Genomic DNA, 12669 nt, shown 5'->3' with positions numbered 1-12669 from the left:
GCAGTCATAAAATATTCAAGACAGACTTGCTCCCTATCCAGTCCAACACACATCTGTGGGAACATGAGAGTGTGGGCCAAAATTTCCCTGGACTCTCATAGACTGACTTTTGTATTTTAACAGACCTTTAGACTGTTAGGTTTAATCTGTTCAAAAAGAAATTTTAAGTCCAGTTTCCCCAGCCCACCATGCCCTGGAAGTGCTGGACTCCAGTTCCCATTATTCCTAGCCAGCATGCACATTGACTGATACCTGTGACAGTTTTCAATTCATCCCTCCAAAGGGCGCCAGGCTGGGAGTAACTGCATAAGTAAAAAGTGTCACAGACAGAACATTCAGTCTATAACTGCAGAGCATCCAGACAAAAACTGTGGATGTGTGTCATTTTAGTGACCATGATGCAGGATGGCAGATTATGGTCTTCCATAATCACTACCAGCACTGAGAGAGGCTTGTCCTAACAGGATTTTACCATATTTTGATCCTATCTCAATTTCCATATTGTTTACCATTTATCTTAAGAAGCCAAGAAAGTTCATCCTGGATCATCATCACTGACAAACCTTTGAAATGATTGTGGCCTTTGCTCCGACTGTTCTAGAGTTGAATTAGTGCTTATCCGATAAAAGGGCCCTGGTTTCCTGTTAATAGGAATGTATATTATGTAGAACCCTGCCCTGACCTCCTTGAATAGGGTATTTACCTTTCTCTCCTTCCCATCAATAACAGCAGCTGCCTGTGAAGTGATTTGCTTGCCTGTCAAAGGCAGCTTTTCCTCACGATACCCCCCCTCCAGTTTCACTTTCTCCCCCCGCCCAAATCTCTTGCTTCCCCGCCATCTTTTATGGCCGTTGCCATGGCACCCAGGGAGAGCTAAGCACCGCAGCAGGGAAGGGGAGGAGGCGGCCCGTGCTGCAATTTCCAGTCTGTTTCCGTCCTCCCTGAGCTCATCACCCTCCTCCTCCTCCTCCTCCTCCAAGGAGGGAGGTGGCTGAGGCTCTGGCTGTTGCTGCTGGGTGGGTGGTTTCCCTCCTCAGCCAAAGGAAGGGGAGGGGGAGCCTCTGCTGATGGTGTGCTCCGAAGCAGCCTCGGCGGAGGGGGGAAATGGATCCAGATCACACCTCCCTCACCTTTCAGCATCTCTCCTTGGCTTCAGCCCGGTGAGTATAAGCCATCAGCCCCTCCTGGCTCCATTGCTGCTTTTTCCTGCGGCTGCCGTTGTTGGTAGTCGAGGGCCCTGGATGTTGCAGTTCTTACGGGTGTTAGCATCCTCCCCTTGGAACAATGACTTTCATCTAAGCTGCTGGAAAGGAGGAGAGGAAGAAAGAGGGGAGGGGATGTGGTGTGAGAGGGGAGGAAAAGGAAGATGGAGAGGGATGAAGGCTGCAGGCAAGCTGTCTTTGGTAAAGCTTAATTGTAAGTATCCACAAGCAGATGGAGAGGATGCTGTTATTTACCCTTTGTGTTGAAAAATGAGATGCTCGGTGGGTGCCCATCAGTTTGGGAATGCAGGCATTTCTGATGGGTTTTCATTCCTCCTTTTAATTCCCTGACTATTGGGCTGGGCCTCAATGAAGTACAATTTGGTGGCAGCAGAGACAGCCATAAACCAGCAGCAGCAATCCATGATTGATTTGTGGATATATTGTGCGTTAGATGGTTAAGTACATTGACTCCATGAGTGTACTGCCAAAAGATTTGGATGGGATGCACATTCTGCATAAGGATCCATGCCTGTGTGTGTATGTGAGCCTCACAAATCTGGATCTCTTTGTAGCTTCTACACATGTGCTGTATTCAGTGCAGTGATGGACTGACAATGCATTCCACTTGGACTGATAGGAGCAATTGATAGTCCCTTGGTTTCATTTCAGCCACAAAGGACAGATCTATATTGTACATTCAGTATCATGTACAGCACTAATTCACAGCCTCTGTTTCTTCACTGTCATGTCTATTCTATTGCCTTCATGTCCAGTTCGTAGATTTCCCATAGGCATCTGATCATCCATTAGGGAAAGAGCATTGTTGGTAAGAAATCTTTCACTCGATGTCCGTTACGGAAATACTAAGATACTGAATATTAATGTTACTGGATATTTTTTCAGGCAAAGTGTAGCACCAATACATATCTAATTGCCCACCATTTTGATACTCCCAAATCCTGAAGAATCAGATAACTCTTTTTGCAGATTCTCTTTTCCACTGTTTAAGTCAAATCCTGTCTGAATATCTTATGCATCTTCCTCAACTTTACAAAGTAGCGTAGTATGTAAGAATCACTGTTTTAAACTAGTAACTTTGGTTTTGATCATAATGGGTTATATTTTGTAGATTGGTACAGAACTAATATGATACAATATGTGTTTTGGATGGGTTTCTCATTCTTATTCTGCCAACAAAAATAAATCTAGATGTCAGCATTAAACTGATGCCATGTGAATTTAAAGTATTAAGGTAGCATTAATTAAACAGGTAGATTCAAAATGTATGACGTTATAGATTTCAGGTTGTATAGAGATACATCATTTTTGAAAAAGCATGGGTACATATCCCTAGTTCATATTAAAAATATATATACTTCCTATAAAAACTGTAGGACTTTTTAGAGATAACAGACAACTTTATTATATGCATCTGTTTAGTTAAATCAACATGGATTTATTTATTGATTTAATTTATAGCTCACCATTCCTTCAGGGTAGCATACATACTGTAGTACTCCCTCCTCCTATTTTTCCCTACAGCAGCAACCCCATGAGGCAAGTTAGGCTGAGAGGGAGTGACTAGCCCAAAGCTACAGTGAGCCTCAGTATCTGAGGGTGATGTTAACTCATGGCCTCTCCACTCCTAGTCCAGCACCTTAATCACCACACCATACAGGTGTTTTAATCTGAGGTACAAGTAAGAAAACTTAACGTCGTCATACGATGTGTTTTCTGGTCTAAAAATAATAATAACAACAGTAATATTGCTGCCTTTTCTCCAGGTGGTAGGAGGTACATTGGGCTGAGAGAGTGAATGTATGTGATTGGCCCTAAAATACCTAGTAAGTAGTTTAGAATCTGGGTTTACCCAGTGTAAGCCAACATCATAATTATTACATTGACTCAGAACCTATTCTATAATAAGCCCATAATCAGTATGTTGGTTCAAGGAGGATATATTCAGCAAGACTGATTTAGAAATTTATTAATATAACATTTTTTTTTGTCAGTGATGTACTAAAGGAAAGCCATGTACAGGCAATGAATGAATATGAAAAAAAATATAGTCACAAAATCTCTCCAGACAGTGAAGTTTTCTCCAATATATTATGTTTTAGGAATATCCTTTAAAATGGAAAATGTGAAGATGACATTCACAACCAAGGGATGATGTGCATATTGTGCAAAGAGGTTCAACAGAAAGTCAGGATTGGCAGTGTAGTTGGCAAATAAAAACAGATTTGTTGCATTCCCTACCCAGTGCAGGAGTGAGGCTCATGCTGGAAAGGCATACTAAAGGGAAGGTAAATTTCCTTCATATACTAAGGATTGGGTCCAATTTCCCTCTTATTGGAGGCATACACACACACACACATATTGTTAATGTAATTATGTAAATAATTACCTATAAAATGTGATTCTTCCCCCACTGTTGAGTATGGAGTATGATTCCATGCATGCAACAATATGTAACATCTGTTGCTTGCATTGTGAGTGATATACTTGTGGTAAGACTAGATGTCATTCTGGTTCTGTGACTCTGAACAAGCTGCTCTTGATAGGAGTGTCCATGATAGTGATGGTGTTGCAATCAGTGCCCACCAACCCCTACTTGACAAATGAATAGGCTGTACCTCAATGCTACGGTTCTACTAGGTACTATTGGGAACCAAAGAGCTGTTCAACTGAGATTGATACCTGGTGGCCATCTCTCCTACAGTACTGCAGGAGAGACAATATGGTGGTTGCCAGATGCCAATCTCAGCCAAATGGTGACTCAGCTCCCAGCCCATTATAGTACCCATGATGGCAACCTTTCCTGAGGAATTCATATCAATGCTAGGGCAAACAGCTCCCATTTCACACTGGGAAGGAAAGTGTAATGAGTGAAGCAGGCAATGGAGGTCAAGGCAAATGTCAGTTTTGCGAGTGCTGCTGGGTCATAGAGGTCCTTGCAGCTGTCCATCATAACAAATGCTAGCTTTGGCCTGAAGTTAGCAGTTAATGTGTGTTGCTTCTTTCACTGTGAATTTAAAAAAAAAAAGCTTTGTAATGGCCTAATTAAGGGACGCGGTGGCGCTGCGGGTTAAACCGCTGAGCTGCTGGGCTTGCCGATTGGAAGGTCAGTGGTTTGAATCCGCGTGATGGGGTGAGCTCCCATTGCTAGTCCCAGCTCCTGCCAACCTAGCAGTTCAAAAACATGCAAACGTGAGTAGATTAATAGGTACCACTTTGGCGGGCAGGTAATGGCATTCTGTTTAGTCATGCCGGCCACATGACCATGGAAGTGTCTACGGACAAACGCTGGCTCATTGGCTTTGAAACGGAAATGAGCACCGCCCCCTAGAGTTGGACACGGCTGGACTTAATGTCAAGGGAAACCTTTACCTTTACCTTTACCTTAATGGCCTAATTGCATCTTTGGGAGGCAAAAGGATGAAATGAACTTCACTTTTAACATCTGAGGAGCATCTTCAAGAGTGACTACATGAGATGGGCAGCTATATAAAAGTGATACATACATACTATACATACATACAGTACATACAATCTTGAAGTGAAATTTTCTTGTTGTCCCAGATCCCCAGATAAAGGCACAGAAGACAGAGGATTCAAAATGGCAGGAAATGGGAATAGCAGCATTCCTTCTGTAGTTCATATTGCTCTCTCAATGAATGCCATTGCCATTGATACCTGGGCTGACCTGTACAGATAAATACATGACTGTTTACCCTCTTTTTAATAATCAAATTTTGGGACATGAATTTTACAGAAGAAACAGGGAATGCATTTTTTTCAAAGACTGCAGAAAGTGAAGACCACTGGATCTAGGGTGGGGGGTGGGCAACCTTTCAGCAGTTAGAGGTTATTCTTTACTTTGTTCAGGGGCAAGATCCACAGTGGCAAAGGCAATGATACAAATTAGGTTGGGTCATTGGGGAATGTCCTATATTTTATGGGTTTGGGGGTGGGGTGTTCAGCCTGTTTTAAATCTTATAATACATTACAAAAATGGCAAGAAACCACAACATCAATTTTAAGTCATCACACTACCAATATATAATAGCACAGCCAGAAAGAGTTCTTGTGACTGCTTAGGGACCACAGGTCATCATAGATCAAGGGATGTTGTTCCTTGATCTAGGGAAAAAAATGCAAAATGTAAGGTTCAGATCCCTCCCAGACTTTATAACCTATAAGGGTATTTAGATGGCTTACAACTTCCATCACCTATTTGAGCCAAACTGAACCTTTGTCAACTGTGGAAAAATGATGCATTTAGCGAAGTACTAGCACACCCTTAATTTTTGCAGTTGTAGGATTAAAATGCATGTGTTACCAAGCAGGTTAACTGAATTAAAAGAATTTAATAATATCTGTTTCTCCTTCCCCTTCCCTCTACTCTCTTTTAGGCCCCAAGTGGCATTTTTAATTAAGAAGGAGGGATAAAGAGCAGCTTGGCTATTCTACCCATAACAAGGTTTCTCCTGTATACAGTTGTACCTACCCATCCTTCTCCCAGTATATATTACAAATTACTCAGCATTTATAATTGTATCTCCTTTAGTCCATCATAGAACCATGTTTTTTTCCCAACAGTCTCTAAATGTGGACCACATGTAGTCCCTTATTGCTTTGCTTTTATCTCTGTTGAATAGAAAAATAATACAACTGGTTGAAAAAGGCCTGTGTGTCTTCTCTATCTTCTAGTATGCCTTCTCTAAAGGCCTTCTCAACCTTTTAGTTGTTGTTGTTGTTAATATTAATATTATTAAGAATATAATCCATTAGAAAAAAAGATGCTATATATCAACTTTTTAAAAAATAGATTATACAAAGGTTGGCTAAATTCATGACACTCAAGTCTGGAAAATATATGTAACATGACTAACAAAATCAGCCTCAAAGTAACAATCAACCTTTTACAACCCGTGTATTTTATTTTATTATGTACTGAGTAACATTACATCTTTACAATTTTGTTATGAAATTGCTCTGCTTTACTGTAAGACATGTGAGCTCATATTTTTGCCATGGAAAATAGAATACCAGAAAAATGGCAAGAAATCAATAAACCAGACTCTGCCATATGCCCGCAAATATTCTATTCCATTTTGTAGTAATATAATGTACATAATGCATTATATATCAGATATTTTCTTTTATAACGGAATTATTCTTAAGAATTTTCACCGTTTTCATATATTACTAATGCACCAGTTTTACTTACATATAATGTACACTCATGCCAGTTCCTATATGGCTAATGGTACTGGTATTTAATCATTCATAGTAGCCTTTACCAATCTGGCACTCTTCACTCTAAATGACTCCAAATTCTGGCTGGGATTGATAGCAACTCTGACTGAGCACATCCGGAGGGAACCAGAATGGGGATAGTTCTGAGTCTATTTCAGAGCGCTGCACTTTAAGAAAGACTCAAGACACTGGAACAGATTACAAGAAAGAAAACAAGGGTGAAAACTAAGACATATGAAGAGAGGGTGAAGGAGCTTAGCCTTGAGAAAAGATGACAGGATAGGAATATGATAGTTCTCTTCAACTATCTTTACAGATACCATATATGAGAAGGTCAAGACCTGTTCTCTCATTACATAGTGTGCCACATGAAGTAAAATGAAAGCAGAGTCTGACTGAAGTTTTAATAGAATATTTTTTCAGACAGTAAGAGCAGTTCAACAGTGGAACCAGTTACGCTGGGAGATGGTTGGCTCCACTTCATCAGATGTGTTCAGGTAGAACCTAAATGGCCATCTGTCTGGAAGACATTAATTTGGACTCCTGCACTGAGCCAGGGGTTGGACTTGATGGCCTAAATGCCCCCTTCCAAATCTATAATGCCATGAAAGCAAGTATGTATCAGTTGTTGATTTTAATCTTAGGTTATTCTAAACTGAAGTGCATATTGTTCTCTGGGAAGCTTCCACAGCTTGCTTTCTATCATCAGAGTGCTCAGTTAAAAGAGCACACAGAGACACATCCAAAACAGGTATTCAACCAATATGTCATTTATCTGCCTCTCTCTTTCTAAACTATTATAATGACACATCACGCTAAATCAGGAGAAAGGAAGCTTTGAACTACATGTTACAATCCAGCTTCTGTTTCTTCTAGTTTGAGGTTTGCTACTAGAAAAGGAGGACTTGGAAGGAAGCCAACGGGGCAAGAGAAAAATTGTGTACTCTCTTTCTTCTGTTAAAGTTCTTTCCCCCTCCTTCTCCCACACTCAGCCACCAGTTATGACAATTTGCCAAATACAGGCTCCTACTTTGCTAGGCTAGTATATAAACCCTTGTCACCAAATGAATTAGTGGTTTAAAAGTACATAGCTGAAGAAGGTGATAGTAGCATCAGCTTGGGTCAGGTTGATTGATCAATCTACTACTTATTAAACAAAGATAATGTACAATCCTATAGCTACTAATCTGGGGGTGTATACAACATTTAATGGAATGTGTAAGATTTGGCTATTATAGTTTGATTCTTTTCTATCTAGTCTATTCATAAATATGCTTTCACTGCACATATGGGGACATATTCCAATGTAGGTGTGTAGAATATTGTATGTGTGTAGAGCAGACATATTCCAATGTAAGTGTGTCACTAGAAAGCACTCCGTCCAAGAGTTAAATATTCCAGTCATTGGTTGGTTACTTTTTGTTTGTTTGTTTGTTTCAGTTTTGGCATTAAAATAAGGTAAAATGATTTTGGTTTCTTTTCACTATAAATGGAGAATGTGGCCCTTTCCATGGATGTTCCTGGGAGAGTTATCCCCCACCCACCCACCAGTCTTCCTCAGAATCCTGCAGGAGTTTCTGGATAGTTTCCAGGCTGTCCTGTCCTGTATTCTTCATCTTAAAATTTGTTTCAGATGACTCACTTTCCATTTTTGCAGCCTTATTTGCCTGTATTTATGGGGTACCTTTAAAAATGGGAAGCCAAGAAACATGTCTAACAATCAATCCTTACTTGGGTTGCAAAAGCATCAGTCTTGAAAATCAAGATATTTCTGCTTTTACAATCACTTGAGGCAGGCCTACAGAAAGATGCCCACTTCAAGCCATGACCTTCCTAAATTTCCTGCATACCCAACCATTTTACTTCTTTTCTCTACCTCAGTTTAGGAGCAAGCAAGTAGAGAAATCCTAGTCTCAAAAGAAAAATTAAAATTACAGATATTTGGTAGAAATGATTTGCTTATCTTTGTAAAAGTAAACCACCATTTATCCTACAAAGGATCTCCACAGTGGGATAAAAAATCCAGGCCATCAACATTGACTTAACCAGGTTTTTAACTGTTTTGTTTTGAGTGCCATTCTAATTCTTATAAATATTGTGGATCCGAACAAAGAAAAAATACACCTATCTGGGAATAAGTCACTCTGAAGTCATAAATATAGAAATTATTTCACACTTTTTTTTCTTCCATTACTATTCTGGACATAGCAATGGAAAACACAGAACAAGGGACTGAGCAGTTCAACATGAAAGTGAGGTGAGCTAAATATAGCTCACTAATGCCAAAATGTCTGTATCTCACCCATACACCATTAAACTCACTGTTTAGTGACCACTATCACTTTCTGTGCCTCTTTTATTTTCAGAGAACCACACTACTTATTATTACTTTCTCCTTTACCAATCATTTCTGTGTGTATTTAGTTTTCATTTATTATCATACTCCATGTATTTGTAAAAGTGGGTGGGAATTCATAAAAGCTAGGCCATAATAATTTTGTCTTTGTTGCCACAGGATTCTTAGACAGTTTCCTGGAACTGATTAACATAGCTTTCTTTCTGGAATTTGAAAAAAAAAAGTTCCATAATTCACAAATGTCCAAGTTTGTAGATATAGTTAAAACAAGCTTAGAAGAGTACTGTGAGCTTTGTGCAAATCTTTATTCCTTTAAAATATCATAAGGAAAGCATGCAGACCATAGCTTTTTTTTTTCAACTCTTTTACTGGGAGACATCAATATTTTTTCTGTGTAATGAATTAACGTTGGATGTGTGTGTACTAACTCCTGAAGGTTTAATCAGGGCCTGTTTCCTGTATGTGTGTCTCTGCAGGTCCAATGAGGACAGGTACAAAAATGTCACCTCTGTGTCTGTCAGACATGCAAGGCAGGCCAGTCAAGAAACAGATACCATGGGATTCCTGGAATGCTACTCCATTATTGTAGGGTATAGTACCAGAATCTTGAAAGACTGTTCAAATTTCTCACAGTCCCTTCTTACATTAAACAAACTCAAGACAGGGTTATTTTAAGTTTCTTTCTCACACTTGCTGCAATCTCTGGACTATGTAATCTTTTCTGCAAGTCCCTCCTTAGTGGTACTTTCATACCTTTTAGGTCATCGCTGAATTCCTTTACACTGTCATGGTTTTCTGGATAGTACAGACACAAGTAGGAAGGTGAGCAGAGTGTTATTTCACCCATGCTGGGGTGTCCTTATTGCTGAACATTACAAAAGTAAGGCTTTGTTCCTACAAAGATTCTTTATCCTAATTGTATCCTACTCTTATGTCCAGGCTTATTTCTATTATCCTATTCACTTATTCACAGAGTGCTCAAGTATATCTTTGTAAGCTCTGCATACTGAGTCTCTTACTTTTCTTCAGTTTCCCAGCTTTCAGCCTGAGAACACAGTTAGCTCCTTGTAGAAACAAGCTGATACACAGTCCCTGAAAAAATGGTGATTGCTTTTAAAATGCTCCTTAGTTCACTTCAGCCACTCCACTAGCTTTCATTTTTATCAAAGTTAGATTTTCCATGGACCATAAATGAATTAATCAGGTGGCAAAATTTCATAGCTGCCAAGAATGAATGACTTGCTAGATAAACTAGATAGAGCCAAGCACTTACCCACCTTGGATTTCACAAAAGGGTATTGTCAAATACCCCTAGAGATGGAACCCAAGGAAAAACAACTTTTGTGACTAGCCAAGGGTATTCCAGTTTACCAGAATACCCCTTTTGCATGGAGCCACTGTTACTTTCAGAGGTTGATGGACTGGATCTTACTAGATCAGGACAGGTAATACAAATCTTATCTCGATGACATCATAGTTATAGTGCCAGTTAGAAGGGACATTTCAAGCACCTGAAAAAGTAGTGGCCAAATTAAAGGTAGCAGGAGTAACTATAAATCCAGCTAAGTATCATCTAGTGTTCCAAGAGCTCAGAGGTATGGAGTTTGTTGCAGGGAACCAAGAGGAAAAAGCTGAAAAGGGGAAACTAAAGGTCATTCAGAGAACTGTCCCTGCAGAAACAACAAAAGAAATTGTATAAAAGAGCAGCCCTAGTCACAGAATCTATTTAGGAATGAAATGTGGAGAATCCATCAAATGAGATGCCCCTGCTGTGACTCAGTACCCCTGACTATCCAATTTCCTATATATAATGAATCAAATCAAAATGTGTTATAATCAAAGACCAGCAATACCAAGAAAAATAAAACAACAAGAAAAGTAATAAAATGTGTTCAGGGTAGAAAAGTTATCAATTTTGCACTAATTGCGGCCGTGTTTCTACTTCAGCCACACGAAATTTGGCTACTATATTTGGTTGGTTGGAATCTAAGAAAAGACAACTATATAATCTTCTTCTGCCCTTCCTGAGAGGCCTTGTAGAAAGAGTCATATATAATCCTTGCCCAGATCCTTATAGAAATTGCAAAGAAACAACACATGTTGGACAATTTATTTTTTCCCAGAGTAACATGAGCAGGTACATTAGTGAGATTTTAATAAAGCTGCCCTAGGATAATGCCAATGGTAGCACATTGTGTCTGGCCCTTAAAACAGTCCTTCTTCAACTTGAGGAAGGTTAGTATGCATAAATGACATGAAGATTGCAAGTGACTTTGGCTGTCAAGGTTCTGCTGTTTCAGGAAAGGGTGCTGAAGGAAGATTCTTTTTGCTTTCGGCCGAACACACTTAGAAACTTCTGTAAAAGCAGGAGGATTCTAAGCATCTGTGTAAAAATGTGCATCTGTACAAACAAAGACTCCTTCCCAGATCCTCAAACAGTGGAGACATCAGGGGAAGGGGTAAGGCACATAACCTCATATCCTGTACATTTTCTTTTTCATATATGAACTTTTAATGCCTGATTATGGATTTTCAGAAAGGTGATCGTGTTAGCCATGTGTCATCTTGAAGGCTTAACAAAATGTTTATGGCATACATCAACTATAATACATATTATGTATTATACATACATAATGTATAATTTTCTTGTTTGTTCGTTCAGTCGCTTCCGACTCTTCATGACTTCATGGACCAGCCCACGTCAGAGCTTCCTGTCAGACATCACCACCCCCAGCTCCCCCAGGGATGAGTCTGTCACCTCTAGAATATCATCTATCCATCTTGCCCTTGGTCGGCCCCTCTTCCTTTTGCCCTCCACTCTCCCTAGCATCAGCATCTTCTCCAGGGTGTCCTGTCTTCTCATTATGTATTTCAGTTTTGCCTTTAATATCATTCCCTCAAGTGAGCAGTCTGGCTTTATTTCCTGGAGGATGGACTGATTTGATCTTCTTGCAGTCCAAGGCACTCTCAGACGTTTCCTCCAACACCACAGTTCAAAAGCATCTATCTTCCTTCTCTCAGCCTTCCTTATGGTCCAGCTCTCGCAGCCATAAGTTACTAGTGGGAATACCATTGCTTTAATTATGTGGACCTTTGTTGTCAGCGTGATGTCTCTGCTCTTGACTATTTTATTGATGTTTGTCATTGCTCTTCTCCCAAGGATTAAACGTCTTCTGATTTCCTGACTGCAGTCAGCATCTGCAGTAATCTTTGCACCTAGGAATACAAAGTCTTTCACTGCCTCTACGTTTTCTCCCTCTATTTGCCAGTTTTCAATCAAGCTGGTTGCCATAATCTTGGTTTTTTTGAAGTTTAGCTGCAAGCCAGCTTTTGCACTTTCTTCTTTCACCTTCATCATAAGGCTCCTCAGTTCCTCTTTGCTTTCAGCCATCAAAGTGGTATCATCTGCATATCTGAGATTGTTAATGTTTCTTCCAGCAATTTTAACTCCAGCCTTGGATTCCTCAAGCCCAGCATGTCACATGATGTGTTCCGCGTACAAGTTGAATAGGTAGGGTGAGAGTATACAACCCTGCCATACTCCTTTCCCAATCTTAAACCAGTCCGTTGTTCCATGGTCTGTTCTTACTGTTGCTACTTGGTCGTTATACAGATTCTTCAGGAGGCAGACAAGATGACTTGGTATCCCCATACCACTAAGAACTTGCCACAATTTGTTATGGTCCACACAGTCAAAGGCTTTAGAATAGTCAACAAAACAGAAATAGAGGTTTTTCTGAAACTCCCTGGCTTTTTCCATTATCCATCGCAATTTGGTCCCTAGTTCCTCTGCATTTTCTAAACCCAGTTTGTACATCTGGCAATTCTCGCTCCATGAATTGCTGA

At 39.9% G+C, this 12669-nt stretch overlaps 1 protein-coding gene across 1 annotated transcript in view; it reads left to right on the top strand.

Annotated features, from left to right (window-relative positions):
• Positions 1-1043: 1043 nt before the first annotated feature.
• Positions 1044-12669, top strand: part of JAKMIP2 (janus kinase and microtubule interacting protein 2) — a 121603-nt gene continuing 109977 nt past the window's right edge. Inside the window, 1 exon segment of the mRNA XM_063292894.1 lies at positions 1044-1160. The gene's annotated coding sequence lies outside the window, so the exon portion shown is untranslated.

This window comes from Candoia aspera, chromosome 2 (assembly GCF_035149785.1).
Source record: "Candoia aspera isolate rCanAsp1 chromosome 2, rCanAsp1.hap2, whole genome shotgun sequence".
Lineage (NCBI taxonomy): Eukaryota > Metazoa > Chordata > Lepidosauria > Squamata > Boidae > Candoia > Candoia aspera.
Note: the sequence above shows the minus strand (reverse complement) of the source record. Positions and strands in the feature narration are given on the sequence as shown.